The 22,526-nt window shown below is 43.0% G+C and overlaps 1 protein-coding gene across 5 annotated transcripts in view; it reads left to right on the forward strand.

Annotated features, from left to right (window-relative positions):
* STAT3 (signal transducer and activator of transcription 3) overlaps positions 1 to 22,526 on the forward strand; it is a 70,128-nt gene that overhangs the window by 9,315 nt on the left and 38,287 nt on the right. Inside the window, exon 2 of one of the 5 annotated variants that reach the window (XM_058704280.1) lies at positions 250 to 406. The exons of the other annotated variants lie outside the window; for them this stretch is intronic. The gene's annotated coding sequence lies outside the window, so the exon portion shown is untranslated. The remainder of the gene's footprint in view (positions 1 to 249; positions 407 to 22,526) is intronic. 5 annotated transcript variants of the gene reach the window in all.

Consider the following 22,526-nt stretch of genomic DNA (forward strand, 5'->3'; position numbering starts at 1 on the left):
GCGCTCTCAGAAAGAAAAACTGACTTCCCTTAAGGGTGTCCATGATACAACAGTAAACAATATTAATTTCATTATCTTTCAACTGTGGAGAATGTGCCTTTTTGATACTCTCTGATGAAATGGGAGGCATGTATAAAAAACACTTCTGCTGGGTAAGGAAGTATCATGGTTGTCTCAAGGAAGACCTCTTGTGGAAACATTTCAATTACAGTCTCCAACTCGCTGCTTTTTTCATTTTTTCTTTGAAAGAATGACAGACCAACTGGGATATTGTTAGACATTTTCTCAAAAAAGAAAGAAAAGAAGCTGTCTCTTCAAGGAAAACAACCGATAATGTTTGTTGCCAGTGACAAAGTTTAAGCTTTCGAGTGAAAATCAGAATTTGAGAAAATTTGCAAGAAAAATTGTGAGTTTGACGGCTTTCCCATATTAATGAATATAATTTTTTTATGGTAAAACAAATGTGGCTTTTTAATAGTTTTATTATAATGAAATGTGTTGACATCTGGAAAGTCTATGTGTCTCTGAAATAGTGTTTTCCAAATGATTAATGCAGTACATTACTAAATCATGCTTGGGAAAACATTCTATTCAAAATGCAGGATAGACCAATGGATCTCAATGCAGCTGAGTATGAAAAGTTCATTGAAATCCAACAGAATGCAATCCACATTGCATCGAATCTTTAAGAAACTACCGTTTGCTGGGGCACATGGGTGGGCTCAGTTGGTTAAGCATCCAACTTTGGCTCAGATCATGATCTTGCAGTTCATGAGTTCAAGCCCTGCGTCAGGCTCTGCTGACAGCTCAGAGCCTGGAGCCTGCTTCAGATTCTGTGTCTCCCTCTCTCTCTGCCCCTCCCCTGCTTATGCTCTGTCTCTCCCTCTCCCCAAAATAAATAAACATTAAAAAGAAGGAAAGAAAGAAAGAAAGAAAGAAAGAAAGAAAGAAAGAAAGAAAGAAAGAAAGAAAGAAAGAAAGAAACTAACACTTGTTGGGGCACCTGAGTGGCTCGGCTGGTTGAGAGTCTAACTTTGGCTCAAGTTTGTATGATCTCACAGTTCATGGGTTCAAGCCCCAAGTTGGGCTTTGCATTGATAGGGCGGAGCCTGCTTCTGGTTATCTGCCTTCCTCTCTCTCTGCCCCTCCCCTGCTAGCCTGTGCTCCTCGTTCTCTCTCTCTCTCTCTCTCTCTCTCTCTCTCTCAAAAATAAGTATACATTAAAAAAAAAAAAAGAAAAGAAACTACACTTGTTGAATTTGGGTGTGGTGTTAAGGAATATCCAAAATTATCTGAAAAGGCTATTAAGATACTCTCCTCCCTCTTCCAACTAGCGTGACGTCACATTTTCTTTATGTGCTTCAAAGCAACATACTGCAGCCGATCGCATGCAATAGCAGATATGAGAATCCATCTGTCTTCTATTAAGCCAGGCATTAGAGAAATTTCCAAAACTTTTACAGTGTCACTCTTTCCACTAATTTTTGTTGTTGTTGTGTTAGAAAATAAAGTTATTTTTCATAGAAATGTTACTTATGTTAACATAGGTTTATTATTTTTAAAATGAGTTAATAAATATTTTTTAAATTTCTGTTTTATTTTTTTTTTAATTTTTTTTTCAACGTTTTTTATTTATTTTTTGGGACAGAGAGAGACAGAGCATGAATGGGGGAGGATCAGAGAGAGAGGGAGACACAGAATCGGAAACAGGCTCCAGGCTCCGAGCCATCAGCCCCCGACGCGGGGCTTGAACTCACAGACCGCGAGATCGTGACCTGGCTGAAGTCGGACGCTTAACCGACTGCGCCACCCAGGCGCCCCTTAAATTTCTGTTTTAATTTCAAATACATAAATACAGATAGGTGCAACCTTTGGGGTCCTTATTTTTAAGGATATAAAGGGGTCCTGAGAGCAAAAAGTTTGAAAACTGCTGGTCTAAAGATTTTAGCACAAGAACCCCCACCGTACTTGTTGTAAAAAAGAAAAAGAAGACTCTATGATTTTGCCCCAGGGAGTCTGATTTACTAGATCTAAGGTCATTTTAACAGGCAGTCAGATATTCTGATGCAGGTGGTCCTTAGTTTGAGAAAGGCCGATAAGCTGTAAAGTCTTCTTTCAGATTGGTGAAGTCATGTTTACAGGGTTTAGAAATCGTTGTTGTTTTAGAGAGAAAGATAAACGATAGAACTGTAGTTTACTAAGAAAAAAAAAGATTTCTTTCTTTCTCTCTTTTTATTTGTTTCTCTTCTTAAAGATTTTAAGTAATCTGTACACCCCATCCCCAAATCAAGAGTCCCATACTCTTGGTGCCTGGCTGGCTCAGTGGGAGGAGCATACCACCCTGGTTGTGAGTTTGAGCCCCATGCTGGGTATAGAGATTACATACATATGTACATAAAGAAACAAACAACAAACTTAAAAAAAGAGTCAACACGCTTCACCAGTTGAGCTATCCAGGTGCCCCCGGAGATTTCTTTTAATTCTGTTTACTCTTCTTGGTATTTATGGACCTTAATATTAATCAGTGGTGGATTATGGTTACCGAAAGAATCATGACCTTTACCAGATTAATGTTTAGTCTTGTTTTACTGATGGACTATATATATTAAGACAGTTTCTGGCTGCTTTAATTATTTTCAGACACGTCTTTATAATAGATTTCAGACGTATCTGTTTCAGATGTGTCTTTATAATGAAGTTAACTTTGATTTATTGCATGTAATGTAAATAAAATTCTCATGTTCCTTTCTTGTAATTGTTTGTATAACCAATTAGAGGAGGAATTTTCGTGTCAGAGATCACATAGTAGAGATAAGACTTAGAAACAGATAATTTGATTCCACTAGCCTGGGAATTTGAAGACTCCCAAGTTTGTGTTCTGCTTGTATAATTATCTTTGTGGTCACTTAACATTTCTGTCCTTATCTGTAAAATGGGAACAAAGTCTACTTGACAGGATTGTTACATTATCTTAGCCACCTCCGGGTTCTCTTTGGCTGAGCGATTGACTGGAAAATCCAACCTGAATTCATGCTTCAGGTCAGGTTCTGCATGGGTGTGATGATCTATCCATCCATCCATCCACCCATCCATCCATCCCTGTGTGGTTTTTAGAATTTAGATCATAAACTGCCCCCGATGCAGTGATGTTTCTAAATTCTTCATTTTTTCTTTCTCTTTTTAAACCATGTCTACTACCTCACATTGTTGAATTATAATTTCATGAGTAATTGAGCCTTTTCATAACCTCTTATGTGGATGCGATAAGATCATCTTTTCTGAGTGCTTACATCATGCAAAACTATGATGTACATGAGGTGACTTATTTTTCCAAGTATATTATTCATTTTGAGAAGACTCAATAGAAAATTTTTATTTATGGGGAGATAGCTCATATTCTATCTTGAATATAATTTAAACTTTGTGGGCCAGATTTTCTTAAAAAAATTTTTTTTGATGTTTATTTTTGAAAGAGAGAGAGAAAGAGAGCGCACAAGCAGGGGAGGGGCAGAGAGAGAGGGAGCAAAGGATCCGAAGAGGGCTCTGTGCTGACAGCAGACAGCCCGATGTGGAGCTCGAACTCAACGAACTGAGGGATCATGGCCCGAGTCGAAGTCAGACGCTTAACTGAGCCACCTAGGCACCCCCATGGGTCAGATTTATCTTTAAAAATATTTTTCATAAAGCTCAACTCATACATTTTATTTTATTTTGTTTTTTATTTTTTCTTTAAGATTATTATTATTTTTTTAATTCTTAGCGTTTATTTATTTTTGAGAGAGAGACAGAGACAGAGTGTGAGTGAGGGAAGGGCAGAAAGAGAGGGAGACACAGAATCTGAAGCAGGTTCCAGGTTCTGAGCTGTCAGCACAGAGCCTGACATGGGGCTTGAACTCACAAACCATGAGATCATGACCTGAGCCAAAGTCGGACGCTTAACCAACTGAGCCACCCAGGTGTCCCATAAGATTTTTTATTTTTAAGTGTAAGTAATCACTACAGCCAACGTGGGGCTCAAACTTATAACCCTGAGACCAAGAGTTGCATGCTTCACTGACTGAGCTAACCAGGCGCCCCATCAACTCATACTTTTTTTTTTTTTTTTTTTTTTTGAGAGAGAGAGTACAAGCGTGTACTCAGGGGAGGGCCAGAGAGAGTGGGAGAGAGAGAATCCCAAGCAATCTCTGCGCTAATTTAGTGCAGAGCCCAGTGTGGGGCTTGATCTCATGAACCATGAGATTATGACCTGAGCCAAAACTGAAAGAGGGACGCTTAACTGACTGACCCACCCAGGCTTCCCAACTCAGACATTTTAAAAATTAATAGAATATATATATATATAGTTTATATATATATATATAGTATATATATATGCATATATTATATATATATGCATATATTTTTTAGAGCCATATTAGGTTTATAGAAAAATAGAGCAGAAAGTACAGAGTTCCCATATACCCTCTCCTCTCTCTCCCCCAGAGATTCTTCAGTTATGAACATCCTGCATTAGTGTGCTGTACATTTGTTACTATTGATGAGCCAGTATATATATGTTTTTAAATACAATTTTTTAAAGTTCATTTATTTTTAAGAGAGAGAGAGAGAGACAGAGAGACAGAGAGAGACAGAGCATGAGTGGGGGAGGGGCAGAGAGAGAGGGAGACACAGAATCTGAAGCAGGCCCCAGGCTCTGAGCTGTCAGCACAGAGCCTGACGTGGGGCTTGAACTCATGAACCGTGAGATTGTGACCCTGGCCAAAGTCAGACACTTAACTGACTGAGCCATCCAGGTGCCCCAATCTCTATACCATATATGGGGCTTGAACTCACAACCCCAAGATCAAGAGTCCCAAGCTCCACTGACTGAGCCAGCCAGGTGCCCCTTGAGCCAATATTGATACATTATTAACCGAAGCCTACAGTTAACATTAGACTTCACTTTGTTACACATTCTGTGGATTTTGACAAATGGATGAAGACTTGTATCCTCCATTACAGTGTCACATAAAGTAATCGCACTGCCCAAAAAATCCCGTGCTCCCAAACTGTCTCATCCCTCTCCCAAACCATTGGCAGCCAGATTGTTTTTACTGTCTCCATAGTTTTGTCTTTTCCAGAATACCATATAGATGGAATTAGACAGTGTGTACCAATTTCAGAGTGCCTTCCTTCGCTTAGCAACACTCCCTATCTTTTTGTGGCTTGATAGTCTCGTTTCTTTGTATTGCTGATTAATACTCCATTGCCTCTGTGTACCACAGTTTGTTTATCCACTCACCTATTGAAGGACATCTTGATTGATTCCAAGTTTGGGCAATTATGAATAAAGCTGCTATAAATATTCATGTGCAGGTTTTTGTGTAGATACACATTTTCAGCTAATTTGGTTAAATACCAAGGATCACGATTGCTAGATCATATGTTAAGAGTATGTTTAGTTTTATAAGAAACTGCTAAACTATCTTCCTAAGTGTCTGTACCATTTTGCATTCTCGCCAACAATGAATGAGCATTTGCTGTTCTCAGTATTTTGGATTCCGACCATTTTTTTTTTAAGTTTTTTCAGTTTTTTATTTATTTTTGAGAGAGAGAGAGAAAGAGAGCTAGTGAACGCAGGCACGAGCACAAGCAAGGGAGGGGCAGAGAGAAGGAGAGACAATCCCAAGTAGGCTCCACACCATCAGCCCAGAGCCCGATGCGGGGCTCGAACTCACAAACTGTGAGATCATGACCTGAGCTGAGATCAAGAGTTGGATGCTTAACTTACTGCACCACCCAGGTGCCCCAGATTTTGACCATTCTAATAAGGGTGTAGTGGTATAATTGTTTTAATTTGCAGTTCCCTATGGGTGTATGATGAAGAGCATCTTTTCATATGCATATTTGCCATGGGTAGTTCTTTGGTGAGATGCCTGTTCAGATCTTTTGCCCATTTTTAAGTTGGGTTGTTTTTTTTGAGAGAGTTTTAAGAGTTCTATGTATATTTTGGATCTATTTAATTTTTCTTCCTTAAAACGTTTTTAACTGGCATAAATATCTCTTCTGGAATTCAAGCTCATACAGAAACATTTGGGGATGCTTATGGTTAGTGTACTGAGGACAATGAAATGAAGTACTTGCCTCCCTCCTCCCCCTAAATTTAATTTTCAGAACCTCCTGGGTCTAGGGCTGGCCAGAGGGCCATAGTCCAGAGTACAGATTTAAATACTGATCTTTATGGTTAGAGTAATCTCTCTGCTGTTACATGTAATACGTTGGATAGTGTTGATTCCTTCTTAAGACCTGAACATTTCTGATCCTAGGTAGATCGGAATAGTGGAGAAATTCTGGAGATTTCTAAATCTCTTGAGGGAGAATAATCACTATCTCTAGAGGTCATTCTTCTTGGGCCCTTTTAAATTACTTATTGGGATGCCTGTGTGGCTCAGTTGGTTGAGCGTCCGACTTCGGTTCAGGTTATGATCTCATGGTTTGTGAGTTCAAGCCCCACGTCAGGCTCTGTGCTGACAGTTCACAGCCTGGAGCCTGCTTTGGATCCCGTGTCTCTCTCTCTCTGCCCCTCCCCTGCTCATGCTCTGTCTCTCTCTCTCTCTCAAAAATAAATAAAAACATTTAAAAGATTTAAAAAAATTACTTTGTGTGTGTCAGATTAAGTGACAAAAGTGAAAAAATAGTCTTCCAGTGGGACTTTTCTTTTAGGAAGAAAAGTAACAAGAGTGGGTTGAGTACCTTTGTGATCTTGATGAATTTGTCTTGGGGTTCAGAAACATTAACCTAATTGATGGAAAGACTAGGTATGGTGGGCTGGAGTATTACCAGAGACTTCTGCAGTACCACATTGGATGGGTTCTGTCACCATTTTGCTCACCCTTTTAGTGATATTGGACACAAGTGAACACCTTTTTTCTTGAATTTTTTTAAATGTTTATTCTTGAGAGACAGAGACATGGCACTAATGGGGGAGGGGCAGAGAGAGAGGGAGACACAGAATCCGAAGCAGGCTCCAGGCTCTGAGCTGTCCGCACAGAGCCCGACGCGGGGCTGGAACTCACAAGCTGTGAGATCATGATCTGAGCCGAAGTCGGACACCGACTGGGTGGCCGACTGAGCCACCCAGGCGCCCCAAATAACCTTTTTTCTTTAAACACTGTGGGGGTGCCTGGGTGGCTGAGTTGGTTGAGCAGCTGCCCATATTTCTCAAATGTCTAAATGTATCTCTCTCTCTCTCTCCCTCTCCCTCTCCCCCTCTCTCTCCCTCTCCCTCCCTCTGCCCCTCTCCCCTGCGCTCTCTCTCTCTCTCTCTCTCTCTCTCTCTCTCTCTAGAAATGGCTTCTGTGACAGCCTATTCCTCTGGTTTTTCTTTGTCTTACTGGGCTTTCCCAGCTTCCTTTCCTGGTTCATCCTCTACCTGAACACTCATGTTTGAAGGACCTCAGGCCTCCGTCTGGGGCTTTCTTTTCCTTCCTTCTTCTATATTCTGTCCCCAGGTTATCTCATCCATTATTTTGGCTTTAAACATCATCTCCATTCTGATGATTACCAGGGGTGTACTCCCAACCTGGGCCTCTCCAGACTCCCGATCCCTGTGTCCTGCTGCCTACCTGACATTTCCCCTCAGACAGCTTGGTGTTGTCTCCCGTGCATCTTGCCTAAAACACAACTCTTAAAGTTTCTTGTCACAAGCTTGTGCTGTTCTCCCCACTCAGTTTTCCCCAGTCGAAGTAAATGGCATCATCATGTACCCCATTGTGCAAACCCCAAATCTGGGAATCTCTTTCATTTCCCTGTTTCCTCATACCCCTGCTTCTCTTCAAGTCATCTGCAAATCCTGTCAGTGTTACCTCTGAAGTTTTCTTAAATTCCTGTTCTTGTCTCATCCTGACTTCTGTTCCAGCTCTGTGGTAGACTGGATACCCTGAAAACCCTGTTGTGCAAAACACCAAGAAATGCTGGATAAACTGAGCGTTCAAAAAAAACTGGGGAGGGGCGCCTGGGTGACACAGTCGGTTAAGCGTCCGACTTCAGCCAGGTCACGATCTCGCGGTCTGTGAGTTCGAGCCCCGCGTCAGGCTCTGGGCTGATGGCTCGGAGCCTGGAGCCTGTTTCCAATTCTGTGTGTCTCCCTCTCTCTCTGCCCCTTCCCCGTTCATGCTCTGTCTCTCTCTGTCCCCAAAATAAATAAAAAACGTTGAAAAAAAAATTAAAAAAAAAAAAACTGGGGAAACCTACAGAGGCAAAAAGCAAATGGAACCTTACCAAAAAAAGGGAGAAGACAACTGCTTAACATGGGGTTGGGAGTGTGGCATTTATCTATGTCTTTACCAAGGATTTTTAGTTTAAAGGCCACTCTGGGCAGGAGACCAGGCCTTTGGTCTTGGTGAGGAGTTGGAGCAGCCAAGTCTCCTAAGGGATGCCTGGGTGGCTCAGTTGGTTAAGCCGCACTTCGGCTCAGGTCATGATCTCACGGTTCATGGTTCGGGAGTTCGAGCACTGCATGGAGCTCTGTGCTGACAGCTCAGAGCCTGGAGCCTGCTTCGGATTCTGTCTCCCTCTCTACCTGCCCCTCCCCCGCGTGCACTGTCTCTCAAAAATAAATAAACATTAAAAAAAAAAAAAGAATTCCTATGCATACGCCTGCCATTTTAACATTTGAATTTACACTGTCTTTTTGGTCCTGGAAACTCCAAGCTAAGGTTTTAACATCAAGAGGTCTGTTTTCCTTTAGAAGCCAGGACAAATAGTTACTTCCTCCAAGATGCCTTCCCTGACTATCTAGAGCATGCCAGCCTGACCCCAGTCACTCACTATCCTGTCATCTTATTGCTCTTATCACAAGTGGTAATTACTTCCTTATTTACTTGTCTGTCTTCCTCCATCTCAAGGAGGGCAGAGACCTGTTTCGTTCGTCACTCCATACCTGGCTCTTGGTTCCTGACTGGTGTGTTTTTCTTTTCTGAATGAACAGCTGGAAGAATGAGTGAAGTAAGTAGGTTGCTTCCGAGGGACAATGAAAGGATGGTACCTAAATTTTATTTTATCTTGGCATTAAGCATTTCACTTGAAAACAGAATTATGATTCTTACCCAAAAATGCATATCAATAATTTAGAAATTGAAGACGTTGACTTACATCGCAAACAACAGTCCTCTGTCCCACTCCTCCTTACTTCTAAGCAGAGTGCTTCCCAGATTGCCACTTTCCAAGTATTGGGCTTTTTCTGCTCATATTTACTTTCGTGCTTTTCAGTAATATGCTTACACTGCCGTTTTTGACCTATCAAAATTTTAGATACTGTTTAACTTCCTGTCGTCATTGGTGAGGATGTATTTCTTTCGCCACCACTGTTCCTTCCCATCCCTTATAGTAGAGTGGTCATAAGTTTTAATCCACTTGGGCTAAACTGCCAACAATGCGTATTATTTTGACTAAATATTGCTCACTGGTAAGCCAAGCAGCGTATTATGATTGCGTTTCCTTTCATATACAAATATTTGGTTTTCTTCCTGGAGTTAATATTTTTATTTTTAAAAGTTGCTTAGTTTTCTTTATATCTACTGCCAACTTCCCCAAAATGCTCTGGCAGGTTTCTCAAATGCCTGGCAGTTTACTTCAAATGCTTAAACACACTGGCCATCTAGTCTGTATTTTCTTGGCAATCACCCCCACCCCCATCCCTGTCCTGCTACAGTCAGGGTCTCCTATGTTGGATTCCCTTTTTCCCAGATGCCCTTTTTCATTTGCTGAAGCACACATTCCAGTAACATGCTATCAAGAAAAGGTGTGTGGAAAGTCAGTTTTTTGAGTACCTGAGTTATCTGAAATATCTTTTCTTTTTCTTCGCACTGGAATGATTATTCAGGCGTCACATCATTTGCTCATCATTCTGAAGGCCTTGTTGGCTCAGTTGGCTTTGAATCTTTCAGTGTTCGTGCCGAAAGTCGATGCTGTTCTGATTTCTGATCTTCTCCAAGAGACCCGGTTCTTTTCTCTGGAAGCTTGTATAACTTATTTATTTCCTGTGTTGAAATCTCACTGGATGTGGGGCGCCTGGGTGGCGCAGTCGGTTAAGCGTCCGACTTTAGCCAGGTCACGATCTCGCGGTCCGTGAGTTCGAGCCCCGCGTCAGGCTCTGGGCTGATGGCTCGGAGCCTGGAGCCTGTTTCCGATTCTGTGTCTCCCTCTCTCTCTGCCCCTCCCCCGTTCATGCTCTGTCTCTCTCTGTCCCAAAAATAAATAAAAAACGTTGAAAAAAAAAAAAAGAAATCTCACTGGATGTGCCTTAGTGTGGGTCAGTTTTCATTCATTGGACTGGGTAGTAGATGGGCCCCTTTCCATCTGGAAAGGGAAATTCTTATTCTTTCTTTTGATAATTCCTGCCTTACCGTTTTTCCCTTCTCTTTTTCTGGGAATCCTCTTGGTCAGATATTGGATCATCAGAGTTTTGTTTTGTCTCCCCTCTGCTTCTGTACTCCATCTTTTTTGTTTTAGAGTATCTTCTAGGATGTTTCCTTGGCTCTTTCAAGCCATCTACTTAATTTTAAGTTTGGCTGTCATTTTCAATTTCCAGAGTCCTTTTTCAGTTATCATTGTCTTTTTCATCTTTATTTTCATCCTGATCCTGTTTAATGTGTCTAACTTGTCTCTCTGAAGATTTCATAGTTTTGTGAAATGTTTATATGCTCCTAGTATTCTCCGATTCTTGGGTTCCTCTTGTGTTCATCTCTCTCTCCCTTCCCCCCTCTCTCTGTCTCCCTGTCTCGCTCTCTTTCTCTCTCACGTTGGAGGTTTTCTTCAAAAGTGTGGTAGTTCTTAGAGTCACCTGGCTGGCTTAGTCGATAGAGCATTTGACTCTTGATCTCGGGGTTGTGAGTTCAAGTCCCATGTTGGACTTAGAGCTTACTTGAAACAAAAAGTGTAGTACTTTTTAGTTCTCAGTTCAAGTTGAATGGTCTTATGTGCTTGTCGAGCTTCACTGTGGAGTGATTGGGGAAAGCCCTGGCTACCGGGATTCTGGGACCTGATATATGTAGCTTCTCACCTAATCTCTGTTGTTTTAGTTCAGTGAACGTCTCGCCCTCATCTGTGTCTGGTGTCCCCAGGTCTGTACTTGGCTTTCTCCAGACAGTAAGTACTCTGTCTCTTGCTGGGTTCAGAGAGAGGTAATTATTTGGGGGAGTTTCAATAATACAGATTTTTCAATGAGTTCTCTTATTTTCAGCTAAACGTTTCATCCCTGCCATCAACCATACCTACCCTCTCCAACTTTGAACTTTTGGGGGGTCATACAGTGTACCTCTGGTTAGAAATCCCTTCTGCAGGCACTTACTATTTAGTTTTCTCAGCTGTTGTAGGTCAGTGATCATGTCTCCACTTTCTGGATTCCAGAACTTTATTGATAGCTTTTGTCCACTGTTACGTCATTTCCCATTCTTTGTCCTTGTGGGTTTATACCCACTGCCCCTGCTTTACTACCACTTTCGTGAGGTTTTGGATCATGGTGAACCAAGAGACCTATGTCATGTTCTCTGGAGCACTTGTGTGTTTGCACATGCTAATTCCCAGTGCTAAGACTGGTTACCCCTTCCTCTCTAGCGTTACCATTTCTCCTGGAGAGACTCTATACCTTGTAAAGTATCTGCCTTCTCATGACCATTTACATGTAATTTCCATTTACATGTAATTATCTTGTTACATGTCTGCTCTTCTTTCAAAACCATATCTTCTTTGACGGTACGGACCAGATCGTACATCTCCCACGAGCACTATTTGCCTTGTTTTAGAGTTGTGTGGCCCCCGACGTTGTACATTCCTCTTGCTCTGCTGGGGACTATGAATTCTCCAGTTTTCTGTCCCTCGTGGCTTGGCAGAGGCACTCAAGTGTTTAGTGAACCAGTGACACCTTTACATGTGTCCTCTTACATGTCACAGATGGGCCAGAAAACCTGTGAGATGGTATAATATATACCAGGGTGACCATAGTTAATAATACTATTAATAGAGAGAATAGATCTTAAACGTTCTCATCTCAAGAAAAAAACATTAGCTGAGCTTCTGGTGGTCATTTCACAATATCAAACCATTAGTTGGTGCACCTAAAAGTAACATGATGTGATGTGTCAACTATATCTCAGTAACACTGAGCAACAAGGAAAGAAAACCTCTGAGAAATGATGCATTTTGTTTCTGTGCATTTTTCTCTGGTAAGGTCACATTTATGTGGTCAACTTTTTTTTTTTTTAAGGCCAAAAACAAAATACCTCTTCAAGAGAATAACAACTATGACCCTCATTTTCTGCCTGGGTAGATGATTTTCTCTTTGCAGTCAGTCGTCTTTTCCTCTCTAACCACATTTTTTCCAGTTATAAAGTTTAAGGCTTGATCCACTCCTTGCCTCTTAAGTCATAGTGTGGTGGAAAGAACCGGAAACTAAGTCAAGAGGCTGCCTGCCGGATTTTGTTCCCGACGCTCACGTCAATGGTCTGTTTCTATGTCTGTAAAGTGAGCAGGTTGGATTTTATGTATTTTAAGAGCTCTTGAACAACAATAGCAGAAATGTTTTTTTGTTATTGAGCTGGAGCCCAAGTGTCTTGAGGGCAAAGCATTGAAGAGCAGGCAATTGATTTACTGTGTAAAGCAGTTTACTATGACTCTAGGTTGGGTCTTAGACCTTTTACTTTGGGAATATCTCAAAATAAACTTACTCATCCAAGTGGTTTTCTGTTTTCTGAGATGCCTTATTTCAGTGTCTGTATGTCAATATTAAGTTAGGCTGTAATTTCTTAGATTCCCAGATAACTACCAACAGGCACGTGCCATGAAATATACCCTCTTTTAGATGGTATCAGGGTGCTAAAGTTTCATTATTGCATTTAAGGAGAAATGACTATATCAGTTTAACTTTATTATATTTTATTTTTTCAAGGTTTTTTCAAATTTTATTTTATTTTTGTTTCCTTAAGTAATCTCTGAGACCAACACAGGGCTTGAACTCACAATCCCGAGATCAAAGAGTCCCATGTTCCACCAACCGAGCCAGCCAGGTGTCCCTAGCTTTGTATTTCAAAAATTTTTCTTCTGAGGCTTATGTTTTAATATAAGCTCTTCTTTTGGGAAATTTTGTCATTTGTTTGTCTCTTCTGGTAAATCTGCATGAATCATTGCACCTATTAGCTCATGCTGAAGGAAGACCAGTGTATGTTCTTCCATGAAGTTCATTAGCTTTTTAAGGCATTTCAGTCTTCTCTGTGCTAGAAGAATGTTGCAGATTAAACACACACACACACACACACACACACACACACACACTTATATAATTTTCATTCATTTAGTCAACAAATGTTTGAACATCCTGTAGGTACTGGGGAAGTAGCAGTGAGCAAAAGAGAGTCTTTGCTCTTGTGCAGCTTACATCCCCTAGCAGGCGGTGGCGGAAGGAGATAAAAAACAAATCCGTGGTATGTTGGAGGCTGTCGAGTACCATGAAGAAAAACTCAGCCGGCGTAGATGTGCTCTCTTCCATGGAGTGGTGTGAAGGGATATTTTGTGCAGAGGTGTGAGTGAGGTCAGAGAGCGAGCCACACAGTAGTCCAGGGAAAGAGCTTTCCAGGCAGGCATGGTACGTTCCAGAAGTAGAAAGGGGGCCAGTGTGGGCAAAGGGGAGAGCAGTGGGAAAGGAGGTCAGAGAGGCCTTCAGGAGCAAAATGGGTCGTCTGGTGGGCTGAGGTAGGGGTTTGGATTTTTTTCTGAGTGGGCTTTGAACAGAAGAATGGAATGATAGGACTTCTCTCTTGAAAGGATCTGTAATGTGGAGATTAGACTGCGGAGGGACAAGGGTGAGCACACCAAGACCAGTTAGGAATGTAGCACGCGGTGGCAGCGAGATAGGAGGTGGGCTAGGTGAGAAGCGACTCTGGCTCAGATTAAGATTGTAGCAGCAGAGGAGATGGTGAGAGATGCTCACATTCTAGATACATTCTGAAAGTAGAGCCAACAGGTTTTGTTAATGGATTGGATGTTGGAAGGAAGAGGAAGAGGAGAGAGGTTGGAATCAAGGCTTCTTTTCTTTTTCTTTTCTTTTTTTTTTTTTTTTAAATTTTTTTTTTTCAACGTTTTTTTATTTATTTCTGGGACAGAGAGAGACAGAGCATGAACGGGGGAGGGGCAGAGAGAGAGGGAGACACAGAATCGGAAACAGGCTCCAGGCTCCGAGCCATCGGCCCAGAGCCTGACGCGGGGCTCGAACTCACGGGCCGCGAGATCGTGACCTGGCTGAAGTCGGACGCTTAACCGACTGCGCCACCCAGGCGCCCCTTCTTTTTTTTTTTAAACGTTTATTTATTTATTTGGAGAGAGAAAGAGAGAGCACAGGACAGGCAGTGAGAGAGAGAGAGAGAGAGAGAGAGAGAGAGAGAGAGAGAGAATCCGAAGCAGGCTCCACACTAGTGGTGCAGAGCCCGATGCAGGGCTCGAACTCGCAAACTGTGAGATCATGACCTGAGCTGAAACCAAGAGTCAGATGCTTAACCGACTGAGCCACCCAGGCGCCCCCAGGCTTATTTTCAAGGTTTGTGGCCTGAGCCCATGCAAAAATGGAGTTGTCATTTGCGAAAATGGGGAAGTTGGCCGGGAGAGGTCTTTAATGAGGAGGTTGGTTTGGGGTGCTCTTTAGATATCCAAGTGGAGATGCTGAATAGGCAGTCAGGTATAAGACTGGAGCTCGTGAGAGAGGATAGGGATGGGGATGTAAACTTGCGGATTGTCAATTTGTAGATGGAGAGTGAGTGCACAGAGAGAGAAGGGGTTTACTATTAAACTAGTTTTAACAGTGAAGCCTTTTCCTTTAACACTGCAAACTCTTTGCCTTGTAAATATGGAGAACAAACTGAGGGCTACTGGAGGGGTTGGGGGAGGGGGGATGGGCTAAATGGGTAAGGGGCACTAAGGAATCTACTGCTGAAATCATTGTTGCACTATATGCTAACTAATTTGGATGTAAATTATATATTTTAAAAAGTTAGAATAAAAAAACCTGCAAACTCTTTTTCTCATGGAAGATAGACTCCGTAAACATGGATTCTATCACTGTGTTAGTAAAGATGTTGCTGTAGTTATCAAATGCAATAACCCCCTTCAGATTCAGTGGCACAAAGCCCCGACCGTTTTGTTACGTCCACGGATGCCGTGGGCAGAAATTCAGATAGGCACAGCAGGGGTGGCTGTCTTTGCTGCACAGTGTCTGGGCCCACAGCTGCCTTGAACGTCCAGGGCAGCCATCGTCCGGAGGCTGCTTCACCCACAGATCTGATGCCCAGGCTGGGATGAGTCAAAGGCTCATCTCAGCTGGGACTGCAGACCAAATGCCTTCACGTGGCCTCTCCTGCCTTCGGCTTCTCACAGGGTGTTGGCTGGGTTCTGGGGAACGAGCCTTCTAAGAGAATCGGACGGAAGGCTTGGAAGTTGCATATCGATACTTCTGTTGTACTCTGTTGGTTGGAGCAGTCGTGGCCTTGGCCAGATTCAAGGGGAGGGGACAAAGACCCCTTGTCTCAATTGGAGGAGTATTAAAGAAGTTAGGGCCGTGTTTTATAACCACCACAAATGCCCTTTGAATTTGAGGTTCTGCCCTAAGCCACAGTAACTTTGAAGGAAGGAGTTCCAACGCAGGATCCATGGATGTGTGTTGTCAGCCCCAGTTGTGCATTGCTGCGTACTTAGTGACCAGGATTACCTTAATATCTCTTTAGGGGAAGTGGCCTGAATAAACTTGGGAAAAGGTTCTTGCTTCTCTCCAGTAAGTAGTGAGCTATATTATGGGTCTGTGATACCGAGATTCAGAAATTTAAGCTCCCTTTCTCTGGTTTATTTCAATTTCCTGTCTTTGAAGAATATTAATAACTTACATAGCATTCCAGATCAGTGGATGCTTTTCTGACTTTGTAATTGGGGCTTTATCCAAAGATACAATACCCACAGGCTTCTACCAGCCTCTTGGCGCTTCTTCTCCCTTCAGTTGCCCTCAAGCCTGGAAATTTTGACATGACACTTTGCTTGCCCAAACCAGTTGTTTCTCAAGGACTATGTTCTTTCTGTTTTAAAGAGTTGGCAAAGGGCTCCTGGCTGGCTCAGTCGGTAGAGCATCCAACTCTTGATCTCGGGGTTTTGAGTTCAATCCCCACATTGGGCGTGGAACCTACTTTAAATAAAATATATAATAGGGGCACCTGGGCGGCTCAGTTGGTTAAGCGTCCGGCTTCAGCTCAGGTCATGATCTCATGGTTCGTGGGTTCGAGCCCAGCATCGGGCTCTGTGCTGGCAGCTCAGAGCCTGGACTCTACTTCAGATTCTGTGTCTCCCTCTCCCTCTTCCCTTCCCCACTCATGCTCGCGCGCGCTCTCTCTCTCTCTCTCTCTCTCTCTCTCAAAAATAAAACATTCAAAAACTTTTTAAAAAAAAATAAAAATGAAAATTGGGGTGCCTGACTGGCTCAGTCAGTAAAGCACGCGACTTTTGATCTTGAGGTTGGTTGGCCTGGCCCTCAGAATAACTCTTCCTAGATGCAGTGTCCTCGCCTGGGAGAATCTGGCTGATTCAACAGAGGGATAATATCCCCGCGGTTTATTCGTTCGGTGCGTGTTTTTGGAGTACCTGTCACGAGCCGGGCACTGTGCTGGATGCTGGGCGGTGAGGGGGAGAACACGCTACTGGGCAGCAGCCAAGGCTCTTCCTGCTCTCGTGGAGCTGGCATCCAGCGGTGGTGGTTACGTGTCCGTTATGGAGTCCTGGTGTTCGGGTCCCCGGCGGCGGCAGGGACAGAAGGAGGGTCCGGTGGGGGGTGAGGGGCGTCTTGGTGTTTTTGAGCAGCTAAAAGAAGAGCAGAGCGAGCGCCGGGAGCTCAGCCAGCAGGCTGGTGGCAGCCGAGGCAAGAAAGACAGGGCTCACCAGGCCATCGGTCACATTAATAAAACAGACACTTAACATGTTGTGCCAGCTGTGTCTTAAGTGCTTCTACACATTGAGTCATTTAGTCCTTACGGTGATCCTGTGACGTCCTGTTGTCTGTCCTTTCTCACAGGTGAGGAAACTGAAGCACAGGGAGGCTAACTGGCTGCCACTTGCTCCCACACACCTAAGTGGGGGCACCTGGATCCGTGCCGGAAGCACAACGCTGGTCTGCTTTGATTTTACAGATTTTGTGTTTCGGCCCAAGAACAATGCAAAGTCATCAGAGGGATTTAACGTAGGGGAGTATTAAGATCAAATGTGGAAAATGGACTGGTGGCAAGCAAGCACATGCAGGGAGACAGTCAGACGCTCTCATCATGGCCCATGTGTGTTTTGGCTCTGAGCTTTCTGGCTGATTTTCTTTTCCCTTCCTGACTCCTTTTCTGGGCGGGGAATGGGAGAGTTTGTGTGTCCGAGTACAAGCCCCAGACCCTTTCTGTTAAATAGCAATGTGCTACTTCCCCCAAAGCATTTATTCTTGGGTTGCAGCAATCTTAATGTCTTGAGGGGATGGAGCCTGATTGTAATTTACAGACCGAATAGTCTTTGGAGGCCACCCAGCCCCGCGGCTCTCCCAGCGTCAGAGTTACTGCTGCGACATTTCTCAGGGTGAACATTTAGCCTGCATTTGAACACCGAAGGCCGCAGGAACCCGGGAGGTTGTGCCTTACTCCTCCCTTTGTCTGGGTCACCTTTGCCCTTGAGACAGTCACCAAGCCCCCTCCCACCTCCCTCTTTAATATCTCTGGAAGACGTCCACCTCAAAACAGCTTTGAGGCTGCTGCCCCGGTTCAAGCCACTGCCAAATCTCACTTTGATTATGGCAGCCTGAGGGATCTTTCTGAAATATAAATCAAATTGTCACCAGTCTGCCTAAAACTTTTCAGACTTCCTTATTGCCCTTGGACAAGGGTTCATATTTCTCCAACCTCATCTCATGCCATAGGCTTTATACAGTCACTGCAGTGTTCTGCTTCATTACAACTGCCTGGATCCCAGGCCTGGAGATTATTATTCAGTACATCCGGAGTAAAGGCCAGCATCTGGCTTCTGAAAGCCGGTCAGGTGATTCCAGAGTTGAACCCTGATCCCTGCCTCATTCCAGGGTTCTCAAAGTGGCCACACGTTAGCATCATCCGAGAGATGTTAAATAGCAAAACATGGATCCCTGCCTCAGGGATTCCACTTTGACAAATCTGGTTTGATTTCCCAGGCACCTCTACTTTCAAAGAAAAAAAAAATTGCTCTTGTAATTCTGATCTGCAGCCAGGGTTGGGAACCTCTGTTGGCAGAGGGCATACTCCAGAGGGCAGGATCTGGGGTAGGTGTTAACGAAGAAGCAGATTGGTTCTGAAGTGTTTCACCCTTTCACGTACGGATCTCCACGTATCAAAGAGCCAAACTTCTGTAATTGTCTTACCCTCTTAGAACCCCACTTCCTGTTCCCCAAGTCTTCTTACTGGGCAAAACATTCAAGTTCTCGGACTCCCCACACTGATTGCCTGCTCTGAATGTGCTTGTTTTTTAGTGCCTGCTCTGAACGTGCTTGTTTTTTAGTGCACCGTTTAAATTGTGATGTAATTAGAGATTCATTCTAGATGCGGGCCACTTACAATGGGACGGATAGATTCTTTCATTCAAACACTGTATATGCCTGTTTAAAATACCATAAGATGGGGGTACCTGGCTGGCTCAGTTGGTAGATCATGTGACTCCTGATCTCAGGGTTTTGAGTTCAAGTCCCGTGTTGGGCAGACAGCTTACTTAAAACAAAACCATAGGATCACATTGGCTTGATATCGTGATTGACTCATGGGTTACTTAAAAATCAATGAAAACTCCCACTCTGGGCTGATGGTAAAGAGCAGGAATTCTGAAAACGGACTGTGTGGATTAGGGTTCCAGCTCTGTGCCATGACTACCTGTATGACCTTGGGTAAATCACTTAAAATTCTGTACCTAGTTTCCTCCTCTATAAAATGGGGATACAAATATATCTAGGTCGCAGAGTTGTCGTGAGGATGAAATGAGTAAATAAATAGATGGCAAGTGCTTAAAACAGTGCCTGGAACATAGGTAGTGCCATATAAATTTAGTGATAGTCATTGGTTATTTGGCCTGCTCTTAAACCAAGGTTCTTACTTTCCATCTTTTTCTTTCATTTGGATATCACATAGTTGTTTTCACCTTTAGTCTTTTTAGGACCTGGAGCTATCCTTAGGTGAACTATGTAAGGAGATAACTTGATCAAAGAACCACGGGACCCTCCTGTCTTTCTTTTCTCCTGTTACATACTTACTCTAAATCACAGTGTTACAAACTCCCTCCCTCAGCATAGGACACAAAGACCCATTAAAATGCACGCATTTGACATGGCAGGGTAAACTGACTTTATTATTTAACAAGGCTAATCTGATACATTAATCTGTTCCCCAGGGCATTGAGGAAGTGGATTTAACATAAGAAGTACCCATGAAAGGAATGTTGTGGGAGGAAGGAAAAAGCCAGCACTACTGTGCCCCCAGCCCCATGCTTTAAAGCCATTGTTATTTATTTGTTTTTCTTTTCTTTTTTTTTTTTTTTTTAACTTTTATAACAGTCTTCCCAAAGAGCGGTCCTTCCCCATTTTACTGAAGAAAAAGCCTGTTCAGTAGTCAAGTAATGTCTTGAAAAGAAATAGCTGATAAAATGGCAGGCAGGGTTTGCACCCAGGCCCATCCAGTGTCAGAGCCTCCCGTTGTGCTTGACCTCACACCACCCTGCCTCGGAGGAGTCTGTCTGGTTGGGGGAGTGGAAGTGTCACCAAGTGACGCACACATTTGGTCTGTTTTGTGGTTTTTATCCAGAGCTCAGACCTGTGATCAGGCAGCCTCAACCATAAACTGAGTACTGAGTAATTGATGAAGCTTGTCTAATTGTGTTACTTTCAGTTTAGAGGGAATTAGGTTTATATTGTTGCGCCTTTCATCTGAGATATTTGTGATCAAATATGGTGCCGATCCCAAATCAAGTATGGAGAATACGTCCATTTTTTAAAAATTCTTTGACACTGGGGCACCTGGGTGGCACGTTTGGTTGAGCTTCTGACTCTTGGTTTCGGCTCAGATCATGATCTGGAGGTTCATGGGTTCAAGCCCTGTGTTTGGCTCCATGCTGCCAGCATGGAGCCTGCTTGGGATTCTCTCTCTCTGACCCTTCCTTGCTTGTGCTGTCTTTGTCTTTCAAAATAGATAAATAACCTTAAAAAAAAAAAAAAAAAAAAAAAAAAGAGGAGCGCCTGGGTGGCTCAGTCGGTTGAGCGACTGACTTTGGCCCAGGCAATGATCTCACGGTTTGTGAGTTTGAGCCTCGAATCGGGGTCTGTGCTGACAGCTTGGAGCCTGGAGCCTACTTCTGATTCTGTGTCTCCCTGTCTCTCTGCCCCTCCCCCGCTTATGCTCTGTCTCTCTCTGTCTCAGAAATAAATAGAAACATCAAAAAAAAAAAAAAAAAGAAATTCCTTGACACTTACTAGATCTGAAATAACTGGAGACCTTGTTAATTCATAGTTCTCGGAATCCTTTTGTCAAAGATGACTGGATGATATAGGGCAGCTGGGTGGCTCAGTCGGTTGAGCGTCTGACTGTGGCTCAGGTCATGATCTCACGGTCTGTGAGTTCGAGCCCCACGTCAGGCTCTGTGCTGACAGCTTGGAGCCTGGAGCCTGCTTCAGATTCTGTGTCTCCCTCTCTCTCTGCCCCTGTCCTGCTCATGCTCTGTCTCTCTCTCTCTCTCTCTCAAAAATAAATATTAAAAAAAAATTTTAATAAAAAAAATTGTCCTTGTTCTCACTTTTCTGAGCTCTACTCCCCAGTAATTTAGTACTTCTTCTATATACTCAAATTTGTCACGTTAGTAGGGAACTATAATTCACGTTCTTTTAGATCTCAGTGTCCATTTTTACAAGGAAGAGTTGGTTTCTGACTTTAAAGCAAATCCTATTATTTGTAACTTAATATATTTGAATATTACAATAGGTGTAGTTGGATTGGGCACTCAGCTGTTAATATTTTGTCTTTTAAGGAAATTAAAATTAGATTTATATATAAACTTATTATAAAGGCAAACACTTGATCTTCTACCTTATAAAGGTACTATTTGGATTTGTAAGCAACGATATTATATATTTACTATACAAGCATACTTATTTTGAATTATCTTTTTCTAATTTGAAATTCCAGAGTCTTAATGTCTAAGGTAATTATGAATAGTTAAATTACAAATGGTTAAATAGGTAAAGCTGTAATATTAAAAAAAAAAGTTTAACATTTATTTATTTTTGAGAGACAGAGAGACAGAGTGTGACCAGGGGAAGGGCAGAGAGAGAGGGAGACACAGAATCCGAAGCAGGCTCCAGGCTCTGAGCTGTCAGCACAGAGCCCGATGCAAGGCTTGAACCCACAAATGGCGAGAACATGACCTGAGCCGAAGTTGAACGCTTAAATGACTGAGCCACCCACGCACCCTAAAGTTGTAATATTTAAATGTAGGCTCTGTGGGGTGCCTGGGTGTCTCAGCTGGTTGAGTGTCTGACTCTAGATTTTGGGCTCAGGTCATGATATCGCAGTTGTGAGATTGAGCCCTTTGTCAGTCTCTGTGCTAAGCATGGAGCCTGCTTGGGATTCTCTCTCTCTCTGTCTCTCTCTCTCTCTGTCTCTCTCTGTCCCTCCCTCCCTCCCTCACACTCTCCCTCCCTCCCTCTCTCCCTCCCTCTTTCCCTCTCCCCCTTCCCTCCCCTCCCTCTTCCCCTCCCCTTCCCTTTTTCCCTCTCTCCCTCTGCCCCCTCCCCCACTCACATGCTCTCTCTCTCTCTCTCTATATATATATATAAAAATTTTAAAAAATTAAAAGTGAATATAAAGCTGTAAAATTACAATGGTCCTAATGTTTTAAGATTTATTTTTAAGTAATCTCTAGCCCAATGTGGGGCTCGAATTTACAACCTCGAGATCAAGAGTTGCATGCTCCACCGACTAAGCCAGCTAGGTACCCCTTATATTTTAATTAATTAGTTAATTAATTAATTTTCAAAGTAGGCTTCATGCCCAGTGTGGAGTCTAATGCAGGGCTTAAACTGATGACCCTGAGATCAAGATCTGAGCTGAGATCAAGAGTTGGATATTTAACTTACTGAGCCACCTAGGCACCCCACCCCTAATATTTTAGAAGAGAGAAAATATATACACACTCTGAGTAGGTTAAAAGGTATTACATGAACATGTCAACTGTAGTTCTGGAGAGTGGGATGGTAGGATATGGGTGATTTTATCTTTTTTTTTTTTCCCCTTAAGTTTTTTTTTTTTTTTAATGCTTATTTTATTTATTTTAGAGAGGGAGAGGGAGAGAGAATCCCAAGCAGGCTCTGCACTGTCAGTGTGGACCCCGACACAGGGCTTAAACCCACGAACCATGAGATCATGACCTGAACCCAAACCCAAGAGTTGGATGAGCCACCCAGGCGCCCCTGGGTGATTTTATCTGTT

The sequence above is a fragment of the Neofelis nebulosa genome, chromosome 16, assembly GCF_028018385.1.
Source record: "Neofelis nebulosa isolate mNeoNeb1 chromosome 16, mNeoNeb1.pri, whole genome shotgun sequence".
NCBI classification, from domain to species: Eukaryota; Metazoa; Chordata; class Mammalia; order Carnivora; family Felidae; genus Neofelis; species Neofelis nebulosa.